Consider the following 27,949-nt stretch of genomic DNA (forward strand, 5'->3'; position numbering starts at 1 on the left):
ATCCATACTCTGGATTTTTTAAACATGCCAATAAACATTTGATAGATGTACCATTCTTCAGAGCTCTTTTAGGTGACTTTGGAAGACATGAAAAAATTGCGTTGTATTTAACTACTTCACATACCCAAAAGTTTAAGAGTGAAGATTTATCTGGGTAGAAGACATGAACAGATGGAGAAGATATGTCTCCAAAGAAGATAACAGATGGCCAACAGACCCATGAAAAGAAGCTCAGCATTGCTCATCATCAGGGAAATGCAAATCAAACCACAATGAGATATCACCTCACACCTATTGGAATGGCTAAAGTAAAAACACAAGAAGTGAGTGTTGGAGAGGATATGGAGAAATAAGACCACTTGTGCACTGATGGTGGGAATGCAAATGGGTGCAGCCAGTATGGAAGACAGTGCGGAGGTTCCTTAAAAAGTTAAAAATGGAAATACCCTATGATCTAGCAATTGCTGTGTATTTACTGCAAGAATACAAAAACACTAATGTAAAGGGATACATGTGCTATGTTTAATGCAACATTATTTACAATAGCCAAATTATGGAAGCAGCCCAAGTGTCCAATGATAGGTGAATAGATAAAGAAGACGTAGTATATAGACACAATCAAATATTATTCAGCCATAAAAAAGAATGAAATCCACGGGGCGCCTGGGTGGCTCAGTGGGTTAGGGCCTCTGCCTTCGGCTCGGATCATGGTCCCAGGGTCCTGGGATCGAGCCCCGCTTCGGACTCTCTGCTCAGTGGGGAGCCTGCTTCCTCCTCTCTCTCTGCCTACTTGTGATCTCTGTCTGTCAAATAAATAAATCTTAAAAAAAAAAAAAAAGAAATCTTACCATTTGCAACAACATGGATGGAGATAGAGACAATAATGCTAAGCACAATAAGCCATTCAGAGGAAGACAAAAATCATATATCACTCATATGTGAAATTTAAGAAACAAATCAAATGAGCACAGGAAAAAAGAGAGACAAATCAAAAACAGACTTTTAACTATGGAGAACAAACTGATGGTTACCAGAGGGGAGGTATGTGGGGGGGATTGGATAAAATAAATGATGGGAATTAAGGCGTGCACTTGTCTTGATGAGCACCGCGTAGTGTGTAGAATTGTTGAACTGGATCTATTGTACAGCTGAGACGAATATAACACTGTATGTTAACTCTCCTGGAATTAAAATACAAAATTAATAAAAAAAACAAACCCAGACACATCTAGGGTTCTATCAGATTGGTAGAAAGGACTTTGGGGCCCAGTGCTCTTACCACATAACACAACTTATAACAATAGTGATTTTTCTGCTCACTCATAAGTCAGATGTTAGTTCTGGTTTTCTCAGCTCTAACTAAACAGGGAGGGACATCTCTGCTCAAGAGCATTACAGAGTTTTGTTTTATTTTTAAATTTTTTAATTTTTTATTAACATGTAATATATTATTAGCCCCAGGGGTACAGGACTGTGAATCACCAGGTAACACACTTCACAGCACTCACCATAGCACATACCCTCCTCAATGTCCATAACCCAACCAGCCTCTCCCTACCCTCCTCCCCCCAGCAATCCTGAGTTTGTTTTGTGAGATTAAGAGTTTCTTATGGTTTGTCTCCCTCCTGATCCCATCTTGTTTCATTTTTTCCTTTCCTACCCCCAAACCCCCCAAAGTTGCCTCTTAAATTCCTCATATCAAGGAGATCATATGATAATTGTCTTTCTCTGATTGACTTATTTCGCTAAGCATAATACTCTCTAGTTCTATCCACGTCATTGCAAATGGCAAGATTTCATTTCTTTTGATGGCAGCATAGTATTCCATTGTATATATATACCACATCTTCTTTATCCATTCATCTCTTGATGGACATCGAATTTCTTTCCATAGTTTGGCTATTGTGAATATTGCTGCTATAAACATTTGGGTGCACATACCCCTTTGGATCACTACATTTGTATCTTTAGGGTAAATACCCAGTAGTGTGATTGCTGGGTCATAGGGTGGCTCTATTTTCAACTTTTTGAGGAACTCCATGCTATTTTCCAGAGCCTCCATTTTTTATTGCACCTCATTAATAGCTTTTTTGATTTCAGCTTGGTTAGATTTTAGTTCTTTTATTTCTCCAGAAAAGGCTTTTATTTTTCCAGACAGGGTCTCTCTAATATCTTCCATGCCTTTTTTGAACCCAGCTAGCACCTTGGGAATCGTCATCCTGAACTCTAGAGCTGACATATTACCATGTCTATATTGATTAGGTCCCTAGCCTTCAGTACTGCCTCTTGTTCTTTTTTTTGTGGTGAATTTTTCCACCTTGTCATTTTATCCAGATAAGAATATATGAAGGAGAGAATAAAATACTAAAAGGGTGGCAAAGACCCCAGAAAAATGTATACTAACCAAATCAGAAGAGACCCCAAATTAGGGGGAGAGGAAAGAGGGTAAAAAGAAATTTAAAATAATTAAAAAAATATATATATCTATTAGACTGGTGAATAGAAGAGAACTACCCCCCTTGATTTGGGGGGTATTTTTGTGTCTTAGAAGAAACTATGTCCCAAAATTTTAAAGGACGAAAAACTTAAATATATACAAAACTAAGGGTAAACACGATGAAGGGATGGCATATGACTGTAAAGATGAAAATTCAAAAAATTCTGAAAAAGTAATTGATAGGATAAATTGGTTGGAAAAAGAGAGGAAAAGAAAGTGGAGAGAATTTGCTCAGGCTGGAGACTAGAACAAAGCCCTGTGCTAGATTTAGGGTATATTTTCATCTATTAGGAGAAATTATATCAAGAAACAAAAGGAAATAGTCAAATTTCTTTTTATTTAAGAGTGCCTGCATATATTTTTCAAATGGTTGATTGGGAATTCTAATGGCTAGTTTAAAAGAATGATGTAACAAGTGTTTTAAAAAATGTCAATATTCATGATATTACTGGAAATTATATCCTTGCCACTATTTAAACAGGCAAAAAAAATCATATTAGTAAAGAAAAAATTATGCAGGGAAGTATACAGTTTTTTAAAAAATTCTTTTGAGTGTACTTGGGTAAAGATATCTAAAGACCTTGGAACGGAATCCAAAATCTTTAGCAGGCAGTTACAGTCCCATTTGCCTTTTCAACTTTCTTTCTTTCTTTTTTTTTTTTTAAATTATTCTTCACTGACGTCAAATATTTTTAAACTCTCCTATTTTCTTAACTTTTTATTCCTGGAAAATGTACAGTTTTCATCGTTTGCCCCATGGCCTCCATGTTGAATGCTCTTCTCTTCCTATTTTTTACTCTGAAAGTTCCCCTTGACTCTCCAAATGGGTGTCTGAAGCTTCTCCCTGAAGCTGTTCTTGGTTCTAATCCTGATACTCTACAGCAGTTTTCCTTTTATTTCTCCTATTGTATTTTTTATACCTCATCTGCTATTATGGCTATTTTCTTTATAGTTCATCTCCCCTGCTTGATTTTAAGCTCTTTAATGGCAGACCATTCTTCTTTGGATCCCTGATGTTTCCTTATACATAACGATTGTTCATGAGGTATTTGTTGCCTGGACTAATGTATTTCATTGGTAAGAAGTTGTGTGTGTGTATGTGTGTGTGTGTGTATGTGTGTGTGTGTGTGTGTGTTTAATGTAAGTGTCTATTCAGCCCAGCTTTGGCTATTGTTACTATAATATATACAGTCCTTTCAAGTCTAACAAAAAGTACAAACTGGTATTTTAAGTAGGGTCTATTATGGCAATTAAAAAATATTGTTATTCCTAGCATTGGATACAAAAGAAGTTTCAGAGATTCAGTTCTGCAGTGGGTATCGGGATACAGAAAATTGGAAACCCATATATAATCCTGCTGTAACTGATAAGGGGTCAGTTAAGAATAATACATTAATAAGTAGTCAGTTGCATTGTAATTTCAATTGATGAAGCAAAAACATCATCCATTGTTTTTCTCATGGAACTTTGTTAGCCAAATGGAATTACCTACCCATGTCAAATTACCACAGGTGAATTTCTCTTTAGTGTGTCTCACTGCTTTTCACACCTTCTGCTTCTTTTAAGAGGTTTTCTTAAAAGTTGCATCTGTCAACTTCTTCTGTTTTTTTTTTTTTTTTCCTCTTTATCTTGCTCCTCTTCTCCTTAATTGTCTTCAAATTGCTTCTCTCATGTGTCTTTCTACAATGATCTTGTGCGGATGATTTCTAAGCTGACCTTTATAATTGTGTTTATTACTAATAGTGTACTGTGTTCCTGGGTCTGGGTAACACATGGTCATTTTAAATTCCATTTTAATGCTTTACTATAAAGAAGGACTGTAATTACAACACTGGAACTGTGACAAAATGAGAGAATGAATTTCGGTGAGTTGGGTGTCATTTGTGAAGGACTTACCCCACCTACTCAGAATCCCTCATAGTGACCCTACCCTCAATTCACTAAGACATAGAAATACTTAGATTATTTTATAGATTATTTTGTGTGAAAATTATAAAGTAAGAAGTGGTTTGTAATAGACATCAATAACAGGAATTTGGGAAGTAAGAACATGATTTCATTTGTCATCATCTAAGGTGATGGTGGCTGGGCATTATCTAAAAGGAGCTGAAGTTAAATTATAAGTTGATCTTCTACAAAGATTTAGTCTCTCCCATCCCTGTAAGCATGTGCCACTCCTTTCTTCCAAGATGAGACCTATCTGCCCTACCCTGACCTTGTGACTGACTTGCTTTTACTGACAGAATGGGGCAAAAATGAAAGTGTGCCAGTTCTCGGTTTGGGCTTTCCAAATCTTAGTTTTCTCTGCTGTTCTTTTGAAGCCCCCAGCCACTAAGTAAAGAAGTACCTCCAAGCCTGCTGTGGGAACATGGAAAGAGTGAGGCATAGTCAGCTTCCAGCTTTTCAGCATTATAGCTGAGTACCATACAGGTGGGGGAGGCCATCTTGGATTCTTGAGTCCTAGTAGAGCTCCAATGTCCATCACATGATGAGGAGAGGAGGCTGTCCCTGCTGAGCTACTAAAAGTTATGGCAGCTTGTTATACAGTTGTAGATAACTGAAATTGATGTGAAGATAGCCAGAGTACAGAAAATGTTGGTGGAGAGATGGATTCTCTGGACAGATGGGGAAACCAAGACTCTCCTCTCAGGAGAGTGTTCTAAAACCAGGATGAATTATTTTAGCATTTGGCTCCAAGTGTCTCCTGTAAGAAGTACACTGAATTGAGTGGTAAAATACTTTTGAGTCAGCTACTCTACTCTAGGCAGCTCCATAACTTTTCTTTTGAGGCTCATATGGAGAACTTCATGGTGGTGTTTGGCTGTCTCGAGAGTCTTGTCTTCTCAGCACTTCATGGCTATGTGCAGCATCCTATTTCCTTTTTTTTTTTTTTAAATTGTGTTATGTTAGTGATCATACAGTACATCATTAGTTTTTGATGTAGTGTTCCATGATTCATTGTTTGTGTATAACACCCCGTGCTCCATGCAATCTGTGCCCTCCTTAATACCCACCACCAGGCTCACCCATTCCCCTATCCCCTCCCTTCTAAAACCCTCAGTTTGTTTTCTGGAGTCCAAAGTCTCTCATGGTTCATCTTTTTTTTTTTTTTCTTTTGTCTTTTTGAGGTTAAGGGATTGTGGAGGGAGGAAGAGGTTAATATATAGCTGCATAGGGAATTTCAGCCATTGTCTATATTTTATAAACTTTGGATTCTGCTTCTAGTGGCTTAGGTAAAATGATTAGCTATAATGGAAACTTACAAGAAATTTAGTAGTTTGAAACTCCTTGAGGAGTTTCTGAATCCATATTATAAAGGCAACTATCTATATACAGGGTCACTCTTGAGTAAATATGAAATGTATGTCTGTCTTAAAATGGACAAATGGCAGACATTTTCAAACATAGTTGAGGTTCTACCAGTTTCTTTGAAATATTATGGCCCTAAATGCTTAAAATTTGTTCTCTTTTTATGTATATTTGTTTATAAACTACCTGGAGTTTATTGGTAATCTATTTTCTCCTGTTTTGTCTCTGTATTAAGGTATTTGTAGTATAAAGATGAAAACATTGGGTTCTTCAAACTTGACTAGTTTCCATTCTATATTTGAAATTCCTGTATTCAATTTAGAACAAATATTAGTGATTTTTAGTATTCCAAATTTTTTCATATACTGATATTGAAGTCTTGCTTTCTCAATTTCCTAAACAAAATAGTTTTCTTCTAATTCTGTGAATCTGAACCTCATACCAAATAGCTTAACTACATTCTTTCCATCTATTACACACTTACTGCTAACAAAGATTCTTAATCTGGAAAGAATGGATTTGTACCAGATAATATAACAGCTGTGTCTTCTGTCTTATTGATGACGTATTACTCTGTAACAAGGTCCTACTTACTCACAAAAACATGTAGACATAGTTAGTGATGAGGAAAACCTAAATTACTTTAAGAGAATGCCAATAATTTTTATACAAAGAGAAAGTAATATTTTACACAGAAAGGTCTGAAAGGGAAGACATTTTAGAACTTGATGTACTGTAATGACTTTGGATTAGGGTAATGTTTAAATAATAAAATAAGATGCAAATGAAAATATGTTGTGCAACTAGGTTGCCTCAAGTATCAAAAAGCTTGTATTTCCATGTTGTACTTGCCCATATAGAGGCATAACCACTTGTTTTGGGAGCAAGTTCTAATTGGTTGGGAGAAACAGCAACACAGGTGAGGAGAGACAGTGGTTACTGGACAGTGAGATCCCTGAGGGAGGAGTTAGACATCATCATCATCATTCTTGTTTATAGAAAACAATTGTTACATGTTTTAACTTATTTGTTCTAATATAATAGTTTTGCAAAGTAATTGTGATTATTCTCATTTTTACTGACGATGAAACTGAATTTCAGAGATGTAAAGTAACTTGTCCAAAGTGACATCTTAGGAATGGTATATCTGGAATTCAAATTTCAAGATTTTTGGCCTGACTTCTCAAATACTTTACAAAATTATGAAATAAACAATGGTGGGCATTCTTTTTAAAAGCTTATTAAATGCAAAAGAAGCTTTGTGACAGGAAAGTTGGCATGTTTTCATAGACTTTGGTTAGGGGAAGAAATGGCTCTAGAGAGATAGTAGCAATAAGGGATAACTGTCAATAGTTTTTCAACTTGGATGGAATCCTACATTGGGACCATGATAGGAAGAAGTCTAAGCCTCTCTCAGTGAAGTTTTCATAAGCTAGACTATGTACTTGTAAAGGACCCTGGCAGTTTCAGGAAAGCAAGTGAGAAAGAGGTATTTCCTTTGCTAAAATGACCCCAGTTTGGCTTATTCCATCTGAAAAATGGAATTCAAGAATAACGGCATTTGGACTAGAGATAATTTGCATGTTACAGTACATGAACTGGGTGGCTGCCTGATACACAGTGACTTTTTCTTGGTTTCAAATTCCTTGGGAATTTTCTCTTTGTCCTCATATTTTAGACACCTGTTGTGAATGGGACTAGCCATTATTTTTTTATTATTTTGTTTCCCTGTCAAACAGTACTTAGTAATTGTTCAAGGATAGACAACCAGCCCAAATTGGTCCAGTCATATAGATAGACTGACCATATAATTTATTACTCACATGGGGTCATTTTCCCTGATTTTTAAAAAAAATTTAAAACCTACAGAAGCATCAGAAAAATAATATGATTATAATATATTGAATTATCAAGATTGAACAATAGTTAATATTTTGTGACATTTTGTTCCATTTCTCTCTTTCTCTATCAATATAGACATTTATCCTCCTTGAATCACTTGAAAATAAAGTGCAGACATTTTGACACTTTCCACTTAAATTCTTCAGCATGTATATCAAAGAGCCAAGGACATTCTTCTAAGCACAGTACTGCATCACACAACTGTTCCCAAAATCTTCTTTGTAGGTATTTCCCTACTCCCTAGGATCATGCATTTCATTGGGTTTATCATATTTTCTAATCTCATTTAATCTATCTTACTATTTTTTGAAGCATCCATGATGATTATAGTACAGAATGTCCCACAACCTACATTGTTTCCTTATAATTAGCTTCAGACTAAACATCTTGGGAAGACTACCACATAGAAAATGTTACGGAAATTGTAATTGTACTATTAGTCATTATGCTGAGGCAACAGGCATAAACTGGGAGACTTGGCTATGCTAATCATAGAACCCCATCTGTAGTCAAAATGGCTAGTCCAGGAAGGGTGCATGACCTAAACTGGGCCAATCAGAGTCCTTCCCTGAAATATTTGATATTGATCTGCAGAAAGAATGCTCTTTCAGACTGGTTGTTGTCTGTCTGCTTAAGAAATATTGAAATGTAGACAGAAAAAAAATCAGAGTGAGTGGATCCTGCTAACATCCACTCCAGTTCTCTCTAAAATTAGGTTAATCTCTGCCCTTTTAAAAAATCTATTGAACATTTATTATATGCCAGGCTATTTTCCAAGTGTTTCATGTGTATTAAATCATGTAATTGTCTCAACCGTCCCATGAGATAAGTTTTATTCCTGTCCCCATTTTGTAGGACCCAAGGAAGAAAGCTTAATTCTCTTGCCAAAGATTGCGCAGCTAAAAAAGGATGGAGCAAAAATAAGAATCCATAGTACATGATCTCAACCATAGTAATAAGATGCCTTTCACAGTGATAAGACTTCATCCACTGTTTACTCTTATGCTCAAACTAATTAGCTTGGATTTCTGTCACTTGCAATCCCAGAGTCCGGGCTAATGCCCATTATGACCTTTAATTCTCTAGGAACTAAAGAATCAAATCAAGTCTGAAAAGATGAGATGTCAGTAGGTAATGCCCCCTTCTCAGGTCCTGTTTTTGTCTTTCAGACACAGGCCTTTATTAACTTCAGGGGTGTGTTTTTGATTAAGAATTTTCCAGCGACTTGTTTTTAGGGACATACAGGATGTTACTGTAATGGGTACATTAATAATGAAAGAATTTTGGCAATGACAAGGTTGAAGATTTGATAATTAGTGTTTAGTCAAATCAATTAAAATGTTTAGGACATCAATTAAGAGGAAATAATCTTCCACACTGAATTATCCTTCTCAGAGAAAACTGTTTTAAGAGGCTCTCTTCTTAATGTGTTGGATGACTGTGTAGTCAGTTTTAAAATACAAACAGAAGTTAGTATGAAGGAAGTGGTCTCCTTGATGACAATGACAAATGACAGAGTATTGTGAAATTTTAATATGTAGCCTGATTGGTTGTAAATTACTTCCACGTTTGCTGAGGTAATTTGCAAATAGAGATGAGTCAGATCTTCCATTGGTATCATTGGAAAGTAGAACAAAAAAAAAAAATGCAAAAGTGAACAGAGATGTGGTTTAACTTTGTCTTACATTGTTGTTAACTCTTGAATATAAAATAGAATCAGTGCATTTCTTATGACTCGATATAAGTTTTAGGATATTTTTTTTAAGATTAAACATAAAACTAAGATGTTATCTACAATTGTAAATTACCATGACCATTTTTATACTGACCATCAGTTGTGCCTGTATATTGAGGGCCATTATGTGTCAGTCACTGTTCTATTTTTAACACATGAATTTAAAATCAGAGTTGGAATAAGAAATTTAAAGAGCAATGACAAGTATGGGCTAAAGGAAAACACGTTTCTACTAAGTCAGATTTTTAAAAATCTTTGCAGAGGAGCTGTTTGTCACTTCTGTTTTATAGAAGGAAAAGTTGGGCTATCAAGTTACTTGTTAAAGTCAATTAGTTGGTTCTGAGTCTAGAAGTCAGGTCTTCCGCACCACAAAGAACAAGTTCTTCCTATTATCACATGTTGGTGTTCATGAAAGAATGAATTATGTTGAATGAATAAAAAAAATTAATCATGAGTATGTAGGCTGGGATTTGAGGTAAGACTTGACCTATAATATTTGCCCACGGTGATGAATATGGTATTTGTTTCAACATACATAAATATGTACGTTTAAGGGTTAAACGTGATCTTCCAATTATTTAGGTTCGATGGATTTATTTCCTTATGTGTAAAGAGAACCAACATTAATACTGATGTACATATATAAGTCAACTATATCTAACAAATATAAATTAGACTTTGGTGCATTTGTAACATTATCACTATAGAATGTTAGAGCTTAGAATAATTTTGCACACTTTTTTTTTTCAGTTTCTCTAATTTCCAGAGGCATAGAAGAATGAAGTATTAGGGTGCCAGGTTATATTTTCAATTTGCAGTGACTTTTTTCCCTGACTGTAGGCTGAGATATTTGAGTCAGACTGTATTTCTTTTTTTAGGATTTAATTTACTAGGCCTACACTAATTTTCAAGAGGAGATTGGGTTATTTTTTATACTCATATCACAGACACATTTCCCTCTTATCTGTTTTTCCCTTGATAGAAACACTGTGTTCTTCTCTTTTAATTCCATGAGAAATATACATTTTTTTAACCTCCCATACTCTCCCTATTACATATACATGCAAACATGGATTTCATCTTAAATTAATCCTTCAAATGCTGCTATCAGGGAAGACATTTTAAACTGTCGTAATAAGATCTTGTGGGTGACAGCAGTCTTGGAACAAGGCTACAGTATGGTTCAACCATTGTTAAAAGTTCATGTTCCTGTCATTACATTCCTGTTTCTAATTCCTGTAACAAGTCTGCAATGATAGATGAAAATATGAGCTATTTCTTTGCGTTGGCAAAATCTCAATTCAAGAAGACATAGTTTCCTTAGTTATTTTTAAAGTATACTGTTTATAGTGCTTGATATACTTAGATAAAAAAAATCCACTCAAACCTTTTTTTTTTTAAACTAAAATAAAGTCTTGAGATGTTTAGTTACATAACCCTAATGAAATATTTTCTTCTGTCTGCATGAATAGAGTTTATTCTGATGGGATCCAGAACAAAAAGTGACGTAAATCTCAAATATATTAAACATTCTGCAAGATTGTATGCATTTAAAAAATGTGTTTATAAATGCTATGGATTCTCTTCCTAGAAAGTTTTGTTATATGTACGTGTATGCATGGGATATTTTGCTTGAAGTTTAAGTTGTTTGTAACTCTGATGCTCATTCCAGGATGTAGACTGGACATATGTGATCCGCTAATTATTGATGGAATTGTTAGGTAATTGTTGAGTAGTGTATTTTTAAGTCACTAAGGTTAGACACCAATTTGGGATTTTGGCTCCACCCTGATAGGAGAGGGGGTGGGGGATACCTGACCGTGTTTTATACCTGTATCAAAACACTGTGCTCCCTCTGTGTATCTCACTGGCACTAAACACAGGGCAGATTCTCAATATTATGCCCCATTGTAGTTGCCTTTATTGAGCACTATCTTATTAATGGCAATAAATAAAAATATGACATTTCATAACCCTCTGATCCCCATAATCACTTGGTACGCTTAAGGGCAGTTCTATTTTTGCTTGGATTTTCAAGGAGGGTTCCTTTTGCTCCATCAGGCTCCCTCTCTCCAACCCTAATCTCTTTCCCTGTCAACAAAATTGGAATATTAACATCTATATTTACAGCTTTCCTGTCCTTTTGTTATCTTAATGAGAAAAGCTGTTGATATGTCAGTAGATAGAAGAAATTAGAATTTGCATCTGCCTACAAGTCATTAGATAAATGACTACATTATTTCTCTATTTCCTTAGGGTAGAAAAAAAGTGTTTTGAGGTAATTAAAATACGGCATATGAAACTAGACAAAGGCAACAAGATTAACAGCCACAAAAGCTTCAGAAATTAAAGAATTTATTCATGGTTCCTCTAGAAAGTACAGAAATTCATCCATACATTCACAGTATTAAGAAATAGAAACAGGGATGCCTGGGTGGCTCAGTTGGTTAAGCATCTGCCTTCAGCTCAGGTCATGATCCCAGGGTCCCTGGCTTGATTCCCACGTTGGGGGGGGGGGGTCCCTGCTCAGCAGGAAGTCCGCTTCTCCCTCTGCGTCTGCCTGCTGTCCCCCTGCTTGTGCTCTCTCTCCTTTCTCTCTCTCTCTGACAAATAAATAAAATCTTAAAAAAAAAGAAATATCAGGAAACAATAATTGATATATTTATAAAGATCACCTACTGAGTTCAGGAAGACCTCAGATATTTTTAATCCCACAAAATCCAAAATTATTAAAACACCTTGAAATCAATCTTCTATATAATGTTGACTACCTCAAGGAAAGAAAAATCACATAGTTACGGGCTGTGAACTCCCTTCATCTTTACAAAGCAATGTATTAGAGGTTGGGAATGTGGAAAAGAGCGTGTACAGTTAAAAATCTCAGAGTGGTTGTGTATGGTAGATTATTGGCAAACAAAGCTCAGGACCAATTCTGTGCATACAAATTAATGGTACAGGAAAGCCTTGCAGACATACAACTGAAATTCCTGATGGAGTATTTCAACTTAAACTCTATTGAATTTGGGTACTCCCACAACAGAATCCTGTCTTGCCTCTGTTGGAAAGAATTATTAAAGGCATTTGCAGTTAAAGTTGAAGTGGTTATGACAAGCCTGTCTCATAACTACGTGGTGAATGTCTAGACTTAGCTCTAATTGGTCTTACTTTAATGCATTTATTGTTTAATTGCTTGTGGTAATGATTTGTTTTTTCATAGAACTGAGATTAATGGCAACTGGCAACTCTATTGGCATTGCTATCAGAGAAATGGCCAGAAGTCTCAAAATAGAATTGAGAAGACAGATTCTAGGCACAGAAGATTGTCAGATTAATATAGCTCCATGAAAACTGTGTCAAAAAAATACTACTACCTTAATATTTTGTAATGTATCCATTAATGCCATTTTTAATTCTTATTTGTTAATGTATGGAGTTTAGACTGTACTATGACATTAAATATAATTGCCTTTTATAGGGTATGTAGGATTTATATTTAAGAAATGGATGAAAATCTAGCTTTTGAAGCTATTAAATCCATAAACTCTCTTATATCCTCTGTATATAGTACTTTTTGGTAAAGTTTGCAAACTTATGCAAAAGAATAATGTATTTTGAGTTTTTGAGTTGTCAGTCATATTGGATTGCCCTAAGCCTTTTGTGTGTATTTGCAGTCTATCGACCGTATGTACAAATTGTGTGATAGTCATTTACATATTTTTATCTGTTGAAAGATAGACAAAACCCTCATATCTCTTTTGTATATCCATACTATTGTGTGTTCTACATCAGGTCAGGTTTTTTTCTTAGCTATTTTTGGAGGGTCTTAGCTACTTTTGGAGGGTAGGGTTGGGAAAGACTGTTACTCTGCATATTGTGCTTTTTTTAATCTATAAATTTATTGTTATAGTATAAATAAACATCATGAGAGGTCTCATATTTTCCAGAAAATGAAGTTAAGTAATACAGGGGAATACATTTAAGTGGGAAAAATATAATTTATAAAATAGAAAAATTATATGAAAGCTAATTGGTACAATAGAATGAACACTCAAGGTTTCAGTGAACAAGAACTTAGATATTACAAAAAAAAAATACAGTTGACCCTTTAAGGACACCAGTGCCTCATGTAGTAGAAAATTCACATATAACTTTTGACTCCCCAGAAATTATTAACTATTAATAGCTTGCTATTGACTGAAGCCTTATTGATAACATAGTTAACACATATTTTGTATGATATATGTATTACATACTATATTATTACAATAAAATGAGTTAGAGAAAATGTTATTAAAAATAATAAGAAAGGGTGCCTTGGTGCCTCAGTTGGTCGAACAACTGCTCTCAGCTCAGGTCATGATTCTGGGGTCCAGGAATAGAGTCCCGCATCAGGCTCCCTGCTCAGCAAGGGGTCTGCTTCTCACTCTGACCTTCCCTCTCTCATGCTCGCTCTCTCTCATTCTCTCTCTCTCAAATAAATAAATCTTTAAAAAAATCATAAGAAAGAGTACGTATATTTACTGTATTTATATAAGGAAAAAAATCTGCCCACAATTGGATTTGTGTAGTTCAAACCTATATTGTTCAAGAATCTGCTGTAGTAGTCTTGTTTTTGTTGATGTTTTGTTTTGTTTTGCTTTTTTCTTTATTGTCAAATATGGTATGTATAGAGAAAAGTTTATAAAACAAATATTTGTCATGTGAACAGACAGTTCTGCGGTGAATATTGCATAGCTACCACTAAGGTCAAGAAATAGAAGCTGGCCAGCTCATCTAGAATCTTAACCCCTTTTGTCCCTCCGTAATCACTGTCCCACCTCTTTGACCTGCAGGTATCTATTTTGTGTTCTTTTGTCCTAGAACTGTAATGAAAAGAAAGGAGATACTAATACCTATATATGCATCTCTAAAAACTACATTTTAGTTTAGCTATTTTTAAAAAAACACTGTTTGAATGGAATTATGTATTCCTTTTTTCCTAGCTTTTGTATCTCAGTATTATATTTGTGAAACATATCCACATAGTTGTATTTGCTATAGCTGTATAAAGTTCATCCATGTTCATTGCTGTGTAGTATTTCATTATTTGGCTCTATTACAATTAAATGTATCCTGGTGTCGGGGTCCATTTGGTGTATTTCCAGTTATGACCAGTCTTATTTTTATTTTCTAGTGCACACATATACCAGTTGCTCTAGATGTGCAGTTGTTGAGTTAAAGTAATTATAAATCTTCAGTTTTATAAGATAATGTCAAATCATTTTCCAGTAGTATATGAGTTTTCATTGCCACATCCTTACTAATACTTAGTATAATTAAACTAAAAATTTTTGTTAGTCTGTTGGATATAAAATGGTTATGGAAATTTTCATGACCCTGATTACTAATGATATTGAGATTTGACTTTTATGTTTATTTGGCATTTAGACTACTTTTTTGCCACTTTGCCTCATTAAAACTTTTGCCCATTTTTCAATTGTATTATTTTTTATTTTATTTTACTTTTTTTGTCCATGTAAATTCTTTGCAATGAATGTTACCGTATTTGTTTTTAAATCTATAAGAATTGTTTTTTTATATTGAAGATACTAGTTTCTTTTTGTGTTTATACATAGTAAATATCATCCTATGATTTATAGTTTCATTTTCTTTTAATTTTTTTAAAGATTTTATTTATTTATTTGTCAGAGAGAGAGAGAGAGAGCGAGCACAAGCAGAGGGAGTGGCAGGCAGAGGGAGAAGCAGGCTCCTGGCTGAGCAAGGAGCCGGATGCAAGACTTGATCCCAGGACCCTGGGATCATGTCCTGAGCTGAAGGCAGACACTTAACTGACTGAGCCACCCAAGCATCCCTCTATTTTCATTTTCTTTATAGTTCTTTAGATAAGCAGATGTCCTTAATGTTATGTGGAAGAATTTATTAACCACTTTCCTCATGGACAATTTTCTTTGTATTTTATTTTAAGAAATCCTTCTCTACTCTAAGGTCATATGGATATGTTTCTGTACTTTCTAAAGATTTGTAGTTTTAATATTTTCATTTTAGTCTGATTGATTTAGTATTTTGTGAATAAGAGTCTGATTTTCTTTTATCTTACATGGGTATCCAATTATCTTAGCACCATCTACTTAAAAATCTGCTATGTCTACCAACAGTGGTACTTCTGTCACATATAAGTTCTCATACCAGTGTGGCCTGGTTCCTAGGTCTCCACCATTGGAGTAGTACTATGCTTTTCCATTTACTTGAGCTTCAAAATAAGTTTTGATATCTATGAGAGCAAGTCTTCCTATCTTGTTCTTATGTTTTGACTATTCTGACTTCTTGGAATTTTGTATATTTTTTAGAATCAGCTTGTCAGACTCCACAAAATGACTGTTTTGGAATTTTTTTTGGCCTCTGTATTGAATCTGTAGAGCAGGGGAGAATTGATATCTCTAAAATATAGAGATTACAATTCATGAACATGTTTTCTTTGTTTATTTGGCCCTTCTTAATGTTTCTCAATTTCATAAATTTTTCTGTAGAAGTCTTATACATATTTTAATAAATATATTTTTAGGTAACTTGTTTTTTATATTATTTGTAAGTAATATCACTTTATATTTTATTTATTTATTTTTTTAAAAGATTTAATTTATTTATTTGACAGAGAGAGACACAGCGAGAGAGGGAACACAAGCAGGGAGAGCGGGAGAGGGAGAAGCAGGCCTCCCACCCAGCAGGGAGCCCAATGCGGGACTCGATCCCAGGACCCTGGGATCATGACCTGAGCTGAAGGCAGAGGCTTAACGACTGAGCCACCCAGGCGCCCCTATATTTTATTTCTTGTAAGAATACATTTTTATATTGAATTTTGTGTCTAGGAACTATGCTAAGTTCTCCTTATTAAAGCAATCTGTAAGTTCTTTGGGATTTTGTATATTCACAATTATATTTTCTGCAAATAATGACAGTTCTATTCCTTCCTTTCCAATTCTTGTACCTTTTATTTATTTTTCTTACCTAATTGCATTGACCAGAACCTCAAATGCAGTGTGATTCACAGTTATAACAGTGGGGAATTTTGTATTGTTTCTGTTTCAAAGGAAGTGGTTTCACCATTAATTGTGATAAATACTAGGATGTTTTATAGTAAGCCTTTTACTCAGGAGTTGGCCATATACTGTCCATGACCCAATCTGACCTGCCGACTATTTTTGTAAATAAAATTTTATTGGAACACAATGATATCCATTAATGTAAATATTGTCTATAGCTGCTTTCATGCCACAATGACAATGTTGAATAGTGTAATAAAGATCATGTGGCTTGCAAAGCTGAAAATACTTATTTTCTGGCTCATTAACCAGGAAAAGTTTGTCAAATTCTCCTTTCCCAGATTAAGATATTCTCTTTTATTATTTTTTTGTTAAATAGTTTTTTTACCATGAACAAATATTGGATATTATTAAATGTTTTCCTGCATTTTTTGCATTGAGATAATGTGAATTAAATGAATTGTCCTTTTTTATGTTAAATTGAACATATTCTTGGAATAAATTCTCCTTTGTTAAAATGTACTATCCTTTCTTTATGTTTTTGGATTTAGTTGGCCACTATTTTGCTGAGGTTTTTTGCACTATTGTTTATAATTAGGTTGACCTGTAATTTTCCTTTTCCGTACTGGTCCTTTGGGTTTTGATATCAAAGCATGCTAGCCTCTTAGAATAAGCATGAGTTATATTTGGATAACTGGCTAATGGAACCATTTGCTGGAGTTTAGTTGTGGGAAGACTTTTCATTATTGATTCAGTCTCTTTCATGGCTGTAAGATTATTCATATTTCCTCTTTCTCCTTGAGTCATAGTTATATTTTTCTGGGAATTTATCCATTTGTCCTAAATTTATATTTATTGTAATAAGTTGTTCATTGGATCTTCTTAATCTTTTTAATGTCTGCAAGATGTTCCTTTTGTCATTTCTAATAAGTGTGCGTCTTCTCTCTCCTTGCTCACTAATGGTTTATCAGTTTTATTTGTCTTTTCAAGGAGCCAACTTCCCAAGAGCCGATCCCCTCCACTGTGTTTATACTTTCTAGTTCATGAAATTCTCTATAGATACTTAGACTTTCTTTTACTTTTTTTGGACTTTAATTTGATGTTCTTTAATTTATTGAAATTAATGTTTAGGTCATTTTTTTAGCTTTTCCCTTTTTAAAAAATTTATGCCATTAAGGACTACAATTTCTTTACATTTTTTTTAAAGATTTATTTATTTATTTGACAGAGAGATCACAAATAGGCAGAGAGGCAGGCAGAGAGGGGGAAGCAGGCTCCCTGCTGAGCAGAGAGCCCGATCTGGGGCTCAATCCCAGGACCCTGAGATCATGACCTGAGCCAAAGGCAGAGGCTTAACCCGATGAGCCACCCAGGTGCCCCTATAATTTCTTTAAAATAAGCAGTTGTTCATAATTTTGGTATCTTCTTTTTTAAATTTTTTTCATTTATACTCTTTTCTGATTTCAGAAATGGTTCTGATCCTTAGAGGTTTTATGATATTTAAAAAATAGTGATCTAGAGATTAACTGCATTGAGTCCATAACACATTCGCCATAAAATTTTCTTAGAAATTTGTTGATAGTTGGTTTATGACTCATTATTTGGTCAATAAATGTTTGAGGTGAATTTATAAAGAATGTATATATTCTGCAGTAGATAGGTGCATGGTTATATATGTCCATTAGGTCAAGTTTGTATATCTCCTTGTTCTACTGTTGTGTATCATTAAATTTTTTTTTGTCTGCTTGTTCCATCAGTTATTGAGAAAAGTATGTTAAAATTTCCACCACAATTATAGATTTATCTGTGTTTCTTTGTTCCATTAATTTTTGCTTTAAATAGTTGATGCCCTGTTATTAAAGGAAAATTAGAGGAGGAAAGAAATGAGGTTTTGTAGTAGAACCCACTGGACACCCTTAAAACTGAAGTTAATGATTTAAGATGCTAATAATAACCTTTTATAATTGCTCAAAATGCTTTCATGTATACTCTCTACTTTCATACTGATCAGATCTGTGAGTTAAGATAGGTGTTATTAGCCAAACTGATGATCTTAAGGCAAGGATGTCACCCCAAGTCATAGACTACTTTGAGGTCTAGTCTAAGAAAATGAATTTCTTGAATAATTTCCCAAACCTGTTTTATTCCTTTCCTCCTCTTCCGCCTCCATCTCCTCCTTCTTCTTTTTTAAAAGATTATATTTATTAGAGAGAGAGAGAGAGAGAGAGAGAGAGCGCACAAATAGGGGGAGTGGTGGGCAGAGGGAGAAGCAGGCTCCCCACTGAGCAAGGAGCCAGAAAAGGGACTTGGTCCTGCCGTCTGGGATCATGACCTGAGCCAAGGGCAGATGCTTAACTGATTGAGCCACCCAGGCATCATTGCTCTATTCCTCTTCTTTTAGCACATTCTGATCCAGGTATTCTGCTTCTCTTGCTGTGTCTTTAACTCACCAAGGACATTTTACTCTCTGGTCTTTGTATTTAGTTGTCATTCCCAGGGCAGGTAGACCTCTTTTCATACGTCAGTTCTTCAGAGAGAACTTACCCTATCATTCTGATTCCTCTGTATTATCTTAGCCTGTTTTAGTCTTCAGAGCACTGATAATACCTGACATTGTATTATCTATCAGGGCATTTAATTATCGTCCTTGTCCCTTATAGTATGTAAGCTTCAAGAATTCAGGGTCTATGCTGAACTCATTGCTACTATTCAGGTGTATTGCCTGACACATAGTAAGTTCTGAACAATTTTCGTTTGAATAAATGAACGAGTGAACTAATCTTGTCTTGAAATAAGTATGTTGATCTTTCAAAGACAGTTTGATTGGTCAAGAAATAATTATTGAGACTTTCTAGGTTCAAGGAATTCTTTTTGACTTGGTAGAGAGGTACAAGCAAGAGTAACATAAGACTGCTAACTTCAGTTCATAAGCCAGTCGGGGATATAAGATATATACAAATGATAGAATCTGAAAGTGCCATATGAAGAATGGTGATACAAGAGGTACTATAGGACCACGAACAATTAATAGTCAAATATATTATTGAAACAATAAATGCTGTGAATTCAATGAAAGGAAGAATTCTTGGATTCTTAGTATTATAGAGAACAGCATATATTTTAAAAAGTATAATTTGGGCACCTTATTAGTTGTTAAGGATGGCCTTTTCTTTGTTAAAGGAGGCAGAAAAAAGAAAGTGTATAGTTATCAAGGAGAGAAATTAGCAAGTCCTAATCTGTCCTTCTACCAGACTGTATCTGTAGGGCAAAGACTGTATTGTACTCATATCTTATCTCCAGGCATATATGAGGTATCTATTAACTTTCAGTGCCTGAATTTGAGAAATAGATTCAGAATAAATGAAAAACAAGTAATAAGAGTTGAAAATTGAACTGAATAAAAGGACAGAAATAAGTTAGAAGGTACATTTGACCCTTGAATAACAGAGGTTTGAACTGCATGGGTCCATTTATACATGGATTTTTTTTTTTTTTTTTGCTAAATACAATATGGCACTATAAATATATTTTTTCTTCCTTATAATATTCTTAATAATTTATTTTTCCAGCTAACTTTATTGTAAAAATATATAATGCATATAACACACAAAATACATATTAATTGACAGATGTTATCACTATGGCTTCCTGTCAGCAATAGGCTATTAGCAGTTAAGTTTTTGGAGAGCTGAAATTTATAGACAAAATTTCAACTGTGCAGGGGTCAGCATTCCTAACCTTTGTGATGTTCAAGGGTTGACTATATCCACAGATCTATGTGCATATATTCTGTCTGTCCATCTGTCTGCCTATCTGAATAGTGGCTGGCAATGGAACATCGAGATACAGGCATGTTGCAGCCATAGTACTTTGTAAAATTTATTGGTAAATTTAAGAATAAGCTAGTAGGTTTATGTATGGTTATATCCTAAACTTATCATTTACTTATCATTTATCATTAGTTTTCCTTCTCCATCTTTTCTCTGATTGAGAGACAAAGACCCTGCATTAGAGAACATGTTTAAGAGATCACTTTGGTCTCCCGACAAACCAAAAATGGCATTCTTTTTCTTAGAATTTAGTCTCCCTCTCTTGCTTAACCTGTACCAGCCAATTTCTTAATTTTCTACACATTATATTATTATAGTTAGGAGAATTTCTGTACTTGGACTCCAAAGTCATATCTTGTAGGAAAAAGATCCCCTAGTGAAAAAATATTTTATATTGGATTTTCAGTGACATGGGAGGTACAAAGAGGATTTATTTTGTTCCTCATTATTTCTTAGTTTTCATCAGTTTTGACTAGATGATTGGTAGTTCCCAGAAAAAGAATGATTCTTGCATATTTTACACCTTAAAATAAAATTCTACCCACCAATTTTCCATTCTTAAGTAAATCTGTAATAAGAATTCCATCATCAATTTCAGCAAACTCTATAGCTTAAAATATTTTAGTTGGTTGAACTCTAAATTACGTATTGGCTTTAAGATAAAGTTTTCTTTAAAAACTGTAAGCAACTAAAATACTGTATTTACTCTTCCTCTAAATTGACCATAAAATACTCTGGGGTTTTTTTTTCCCCCTGACCTAAGATCATACCTGAACCTTGGAGGACTGATGGCTCATTAGGGAAGAACTGGATGCCTACTGAATCCCAGTAATCTTTTTTATTTATTCTATTGATAAATGTACCTTTTCTGTTAAAGTTTTTCATGTTTTTTTTTCCCATTTATATACCCAGTGGCTTGCAGTTTTATATCTTTGTCCTAAACCTCTCTCTTGCCATTTAAACTACTTTTCCAAATTCCTGCTCACTCAGTATATCCATTTAGATACTCTACAGATGCCTCAGAGTCTCCAACTGAATGATCTGCTTCTCGGCAGACTTGATAGTGTCTTATGAACTGCTTTTCTGTCTCATTCAGTGCCCTAGTCAAATACCCAAGGCACAACTGGAAATGTGGGATTTTCTTAACTTTTCCTACTTAAAAAACTGTTGCTAATTTTTCCCTTAGGTATTTCTTTAACTACTTTTTCTTCTAAATATTTCTTGAATTCCTTCCCTTCATCCTCCCAGCTTTATTGCTTACTACCTTTATTACTGTATTGTTCTATTACTTTTTGGCAAGTTATTTAACTATTTTCTACTTCAGTTTCCTTATCTATAAAATGGGGATAGGAATAGGTTGTACCTTAGAGGATTTTTGTGACCATTAAATGAGTTAATAGCTGTTAATTACTTAAAAGAGTGCCTAGAACAGTGTCACAGTATGTTCAAGCTATCAGTATTACTGTTCCCGGCACAACTTCATGTAGGTTGTGATCAACTGCTATCTGGATTGTTTCATCAGACTAGTGACCTTCCTTCTGCATCTATTCCTATAGTTAAATTTGATTTTGACAGTGCCTCAGGTTACTCTGTTTATTTATATTAATTAATTAATTAATTTCAAAGATTATATTTATTTATTTGACAGAGATCACAAGTAAGCAGAGAGGCAGGCAGAGAGAGAGAGAGAGAGAGAGAGAGAGAGAGGAGGAAGGAGGCTCCTTGCCGAGCAGAGAGCCGGATGTGGGGCTCGATCCCATGACCCCAGAATCATGACCTGAGCCGGAGGCAGAGGCTTAACCCACTGAGCCACCCAGGCTCAGGTTACTCTATTTAAATCATAAATTGGACTTTTTGGCTATCGTGCTTAAAATCCTCTGATACCTTATCCAAAGGGTGAAGTCCAAGTTTTTCACCCTAATACACACACACACACACACACACACACACACACACACATGACCTCCCATGAGCTGTCCTCTTCTACCTGAGCTCAGACTCCCCATGTTGCATTTTAACTTTCTCCATCAATTCTGACCCGCTCTAATTCCCCTGTGCATGCACACAGTGTCCTGCTACAGTGCCTTTGCTTATACTACCTATGTCCATGGAATTCTCTCTGTTTACTCTCTTTTTCTGACTTCCTTGGGCTGAATCAGCTTTGAAGGTGCACCACATGATTTAGCTCCCCCCACCCCACGGATTCCTATAATCCTCTCACATAAGTTGGAAAGTTGGACTGACTGTATCTCTGAGTTCCTCTGTCCCTCCTGAATGGGGAAAAATGTTTTAAAAAATCTTTGTTTCTCCCACAACAGATCTGATCATAGATAACATCAAGTCTGGCTTAAAACCTTCCCATAGCTTCTCTTTGTGAGTAGAATACAATTTAAATGTAATATTGTGTTTTGCAATATCGTGTTTTTCAAGTTCCCCAGAATCCATTGTCTGTGATTCTCCACCATAATCACCACCACCTACACAAAATTAATCCTGATCGTCCAGCCACCTTTGCTTTCTTTTGTCCCTTAAACATAGAGAGCTTTTCCCCACTCATGATCTTTGCCATTGCTGTTCCCTCTGCTTGGATGCTCATTTCCCAAATATTCACATGGTCAGTTTCTTCTCACTCACATCTCAGTTTAAATATTGTGCCCTCTAGGGGCACCTGGGTGGCTCAGTGGGTTAAAGCCTCTGCCTTCAGCTCAGCTCATGATCCCAGGGTCCTGGGATCAAACCCCGCATCAGGCTCTCTGCTCAGCAGGGAGCCTGCTCCCCCCCAACCCCACCTGCCTCTCTGCCCACTTGGGATCTCTATCAAATAAATAAATAAAATCTTTAAAAAAAAATATTATGCCCTCTAAGTGACCTTCACTGACTGTAGCTGCAATATTCCTTAACTCCTCTGTTCTTTTACCTAGTTATACTTCATCCCATTACCACTTTATTGAACTTACAACTATTAGAAATTCTTACCTATTTATCTGATGACATGTTTGTTGTCTGTTTCTGACACTAGAACGTAAGCTGTAATGAGGACACGGTCTTTATCAGTCTTATTATTTCTATATCCACAGGGAGTGGTAGGTTCTTAATAAACAGTTGCTGAAAAGATTCAGCGAAGGAGAAAATGTCCCATACCTATGTAGTAGAGTTTCAATAAATGGTTTTTGAATTATGAATAAATGAATGAAATAACTGAACTTTTATTTAAAATTTTAATATAATTGCTTATAAGTTTTCAAGTTTGTGACTGTATTATTTTTACTGTATAATCTTTTTATTTACATAAAGAGTCAAAATCTGACTTCACAGAAAATCTTGTACTGATTTTCTTGGGTCTCTGTCCTTGGTGAATTTTTCTCAACTTCCAGTGATTTTTCTTTTTTCTCTTCTTTTCTTTCTCTCTCTTTCTTTCTTTCTTTCTTTCTTCTTTCTTTCTTTCCTTTTTTTTTTTTTTAACTTTAAAGCCTTTGCTTTTAATTGCTCCAAACACCTTTTTTTTCCCCAAATTTCAGACTGGATGTGCTCTTCCAGCATAATTAGTTTCATTCTTGATTTTTTTTTTTTTTTTAATGTGTGGAGAAAAGACTATCACACAATACTCTGCAGTCATGTTTTTAAGCACAGCATGGTTTCCTCTCAACTGTTAAATGTGTTCTAATATATACTAGATGTACCTTTCTTATTTGTGTCAACTGACTATCCATCTGAATATGCATGTATGCAAATTCTAAGAAAATGACATTCTAATCAGTAAGTAACATCCACTGTTGGTCATCAGCCGAGCTCTGAAGAAGCCAAAAGTTGGTATCCTTCATTTCCCTTCTTAGTGCCCTTCTTTTTCTTTCACATTTCCCAACCTTATGATATACCTAGCGAAGGACTTCCTCTCAGCTCTCTGCTAAAATATTTCTTTCTAAGGTAAGTGAAAGACATATAGCATTGACCTTACCTAGAATATTTGCATTTTGCCTGGAAAATTCTAAGAGATGGAATGCTGTATAGGACCAAATGGATAGTCTATTGGTAGAATTTTAGATGCAGGTAGTAGGAAATAGCTTGACAAATCCTGGACAATCTTAAATCATAATGAAAACATATTTATAGAGCTGGACCACATTTTTATCCAATGTGAAGTCTTATAGCTTGCAAACTTTAAGAGAATTGCCTGGTTCTATTATTTTGCTTCTTTCTGTAGTGTACCAGGGGTACAAGAAAGATGACCAGAGAATGAAGAAAAGGAAAAAAAAAGTACTGTGTGAAATTAAGAAAGAAAATTTAGGCTAAAAACTTGGAAGCATCCTTCATAAATAATGTCCCCTCCTCTAATTTATCAAACTATATATTTATTCAATCCCAAAACATGTCTTGAATTGATTGACTTGCTCCCATGTCTTCACTGCCTTCTTACTTTAGTCTGATCCATTATTATCCCTCCATGCACCACTGGAAGAGTTTCCTAATTGGTTTCCCTCCTTATACCCATATCCCCCTGCAATCCATTCTCCACACTGGTAATCACAGTGATTTATTTAAAATGCAAATAGGATCATGTAATGTCCTTGCTTTTCATCTTTCAAGGGTTCCTCATTGCTTAGGAAAAAATAGAGACCTTTAACATTGCCTTGAGGCTCTGTAGGCTCCAGCTCCTGTCTCTACCACCAGGCTCATCTCTGCACCATCTCTTGTTGTTCACAACCAGTAAGCACAGCTGGCCCCCAGTCAGCCTTAAGCATAGTAGCACTGAGCTTTCTACTCAGTCAGGACTCCTTTCATGCAGTTCTTCTGCCTGGGTCACTTTTTACTCAACTCATTCTTCAGGTTGCATTGAACTCAGGCCACTTCCTCAGAGAAACCTTACTAGCTATGCCAAATAAATGAGCCTCCCCTTGTTTCTTTTTCTCATCTGTGATGGCACCATGATCACCATCTTTGCAGGAGTGATCTCACTGGTAATTATGCATATTTGTTTATTAATTACTTATATGTAACCCAACCCAACTGGATTAGACTCTCTTCTTTTGTGCATTTAACTCTTGACTGAGGCTCATTGACCGATACTTTTATGTGTTTTACTCCATTTTAACACTTAAACTTATTTAATTGTTAGTTTTTTTTCTATTTATCCCACTAAAGTATAAACTACACTGCTAGGCTCTTTTTTTTTTTTTTTTTGTCTAATGTGTCACCAGATTCTTTGCAGATAGTAGTTACTCAATAAATGATGATAAATAATTAAATTATGCTGATGTGTATACCTTGGTGGCTGAGTGACTAGTGGCCAGAAGGTTGAAAGAACACAGCATGGAAACCAGTAAGAATCCAGAGACCTGAATATGTGTGTCATTTCAAGTGTATGCAGTGTATACACATTTGAATTCTAGAATAATACCGATTTGAATTCTAGAATAGTGCCAATTTCAGGTACCTTCATTCTTTTAAAGAAAGTTAATTCTTTAAATGTAAAATTACCCATGATTGAAATTTTATGTTTTCTTAACTCATTCACATATAACTTCTTTTTTAAAAAGGTAAAAAACTCTAATCCTAGCTTGGGTTTCCATTTTTGTTTTAGAACTATGGGCATATTATTTATGCCAGCAAAAGGGAATTTAAGCAACCAGATAAGAAAGGTCATTAAGAACAGATTTGAGCAAGATATTCAGTTTTCAACCCTCCACTGGAGTGAGGTATGGTCGAGGGAGAGAAAGAGAGAAAGAAAAAAAAAAAAAGAGGAAGAGGAGAAGAAGGGTAAAGGTCTGGGGAGGTGGAAGTAATGGGGAGGCTCAGTATCAGAAATACTGTGCTTTAGAGGAGAAGGAGCTTATAAATGTCTGATAAGTAGTGGCCCTTCATTAGCTGTTTGACCCTGGACCTATATTTAATCTCTCTGGGTCTCAGTTTCTTTTCCTTGTAGATGAAAGGACTAAAGCTATTAGAAATACTTTCCTGCCCTATGGTTCTTTGATTCTTATTTTCTCTATAATGTAGGGGGTATAAGAAAGAGCATATCTGAGAAGAGGATAGGAAAAAAGATGACTCATGGTTATGGAATATAAAGATGCAGAAGAGAGACATGGTTGATGGTTAAAAAAGGGAAAGCATGGGTGCCTGGGTGGCTCAGTTGGTTAAGCAACTGCCTTTGGCTCAGGTCATGATCCTGGAGTCCTAGGATCAAGTCCCTCATTGGGCTCCCAGCTCCACGGGGACTCTGCTTCTCCCTCTGACCTTCTCTCCTCCCATGCTCTCTCTCACTCTCTCTTCAAATAAATAAAGTCTTAAAAAAAAAAAAAAAAGGAATGTGTATGAGAAAGTAAGGATTCAGATCTTCCTCCTCCCCCAGCTTATTTATTTAACAAATATTTGTTCTTACTCATAAATACTTACATAGTATTGACTGTGTGCCGCTGTTATTCTAAGGGCAATACAAAAATGAATTCCTGTGAGACTTAGAGATAAGTTTTACTGTTACCTCTACTTGATGGCTGAGGAAACTGAAGTACAGAGAGGTGAAGCAAATTAACCCATGCCACATAAATAGTAAGGGCTGGGACTGGGTTTCAAACCCAGGCAGCCTGGCTCCAGAGTCCATGCTCTTATAATGCTTATTTTACTGTTGGAATTTACCATACGTTTTCCTCAATGAAAATCTCCACATCAAAGACAAAAACTTATTGAACTGTAGCAAAAATAATAAATCACTCCAGACATATTTAGGCTAACACATACCCTATTTGTTTCTGCGTAATTATACTTTCTCAAGAGCCTGCCACATTTGGTATCACTGTTTTCTTATGAACTCTTCACGCAAGACTTATGCAAAATGGAGAGGATTGTTCTTTGTTCAGCTGCAAACCAGGTGGCACAAAGCACAGAGAAGAAAACCAGGCTCCAGAGAGGAGAGTGTGTGAAGGGAACCAAATGCAAGCTCAGATGGGACTAGAATTTAGTCAGGAAACATTTCCAGTTAGATGCTTGCAAACTTTAGAGAAATTTAACTTTATATTGTATTTTCTTTCCACCACCCTAAATAAAACAAACAAACCAACAACCAAACACCACCACCACCAACTCCAAAAAGGCAGACTGTTGTAGTTGTTTGTGTTTGCCATTGGGAAGCATTTCAGCTCAGGCGCTGTGTTGATCTATGGCAGGCAGGAGGCAGCATCTCATTAATAAAACAATGACCACGGATTGGGTTGGGATTTTTCCCCCCCAATTTTCTCCCAGTGTTGTGACTATGATTGTAAGCCCCATTCTCTCATATAGCTTGGTCTCTATTCAGAAAGTAAAGAACTTAAATGTTTTCTGAAGAGGTGGATCCAATGATTGTTGCTGATTTATTTTGGTAAAATTAAACCTTACTCCTTTCCTATTCTTTCCTTCTACTGTTAAATTTAATTTCGTGTACTCATAATATTTAGTATTCAATACCTTAGAGTTGGAAGGAAACTAGGAGATAATTCTTCTGATTTAATTCTCTCATTTTACATATATGGAAGGAAGAGCAGGGTGGTTAGATGGCTTGTCCAACCAAGACAGCTAGGGGGCTCTGCCAGGACTGGCTTCCAGGCTTTTCCCTGCTGGTTCTGGGCCCTACACACAATACAGCACTTAAGTGTGTGCTTCCTCT

Source organism: Lontra canadensis, unplaced genomic scaffold, assembly GCF_010015895.1.
Source record: "Lontra canadensis isolate GAN:19392208 unplaced genomic scaffold, GSC_riverotter_1.0 scaffold9, whole genome shotgun sequence".
NCBI classification, from domain to species: domain Eukaryota; kingdom Metazoa; phylum Chordata; class Mammalia; order Carnivora; family Mustelidae; genus Lontra; species Lontra canadensis.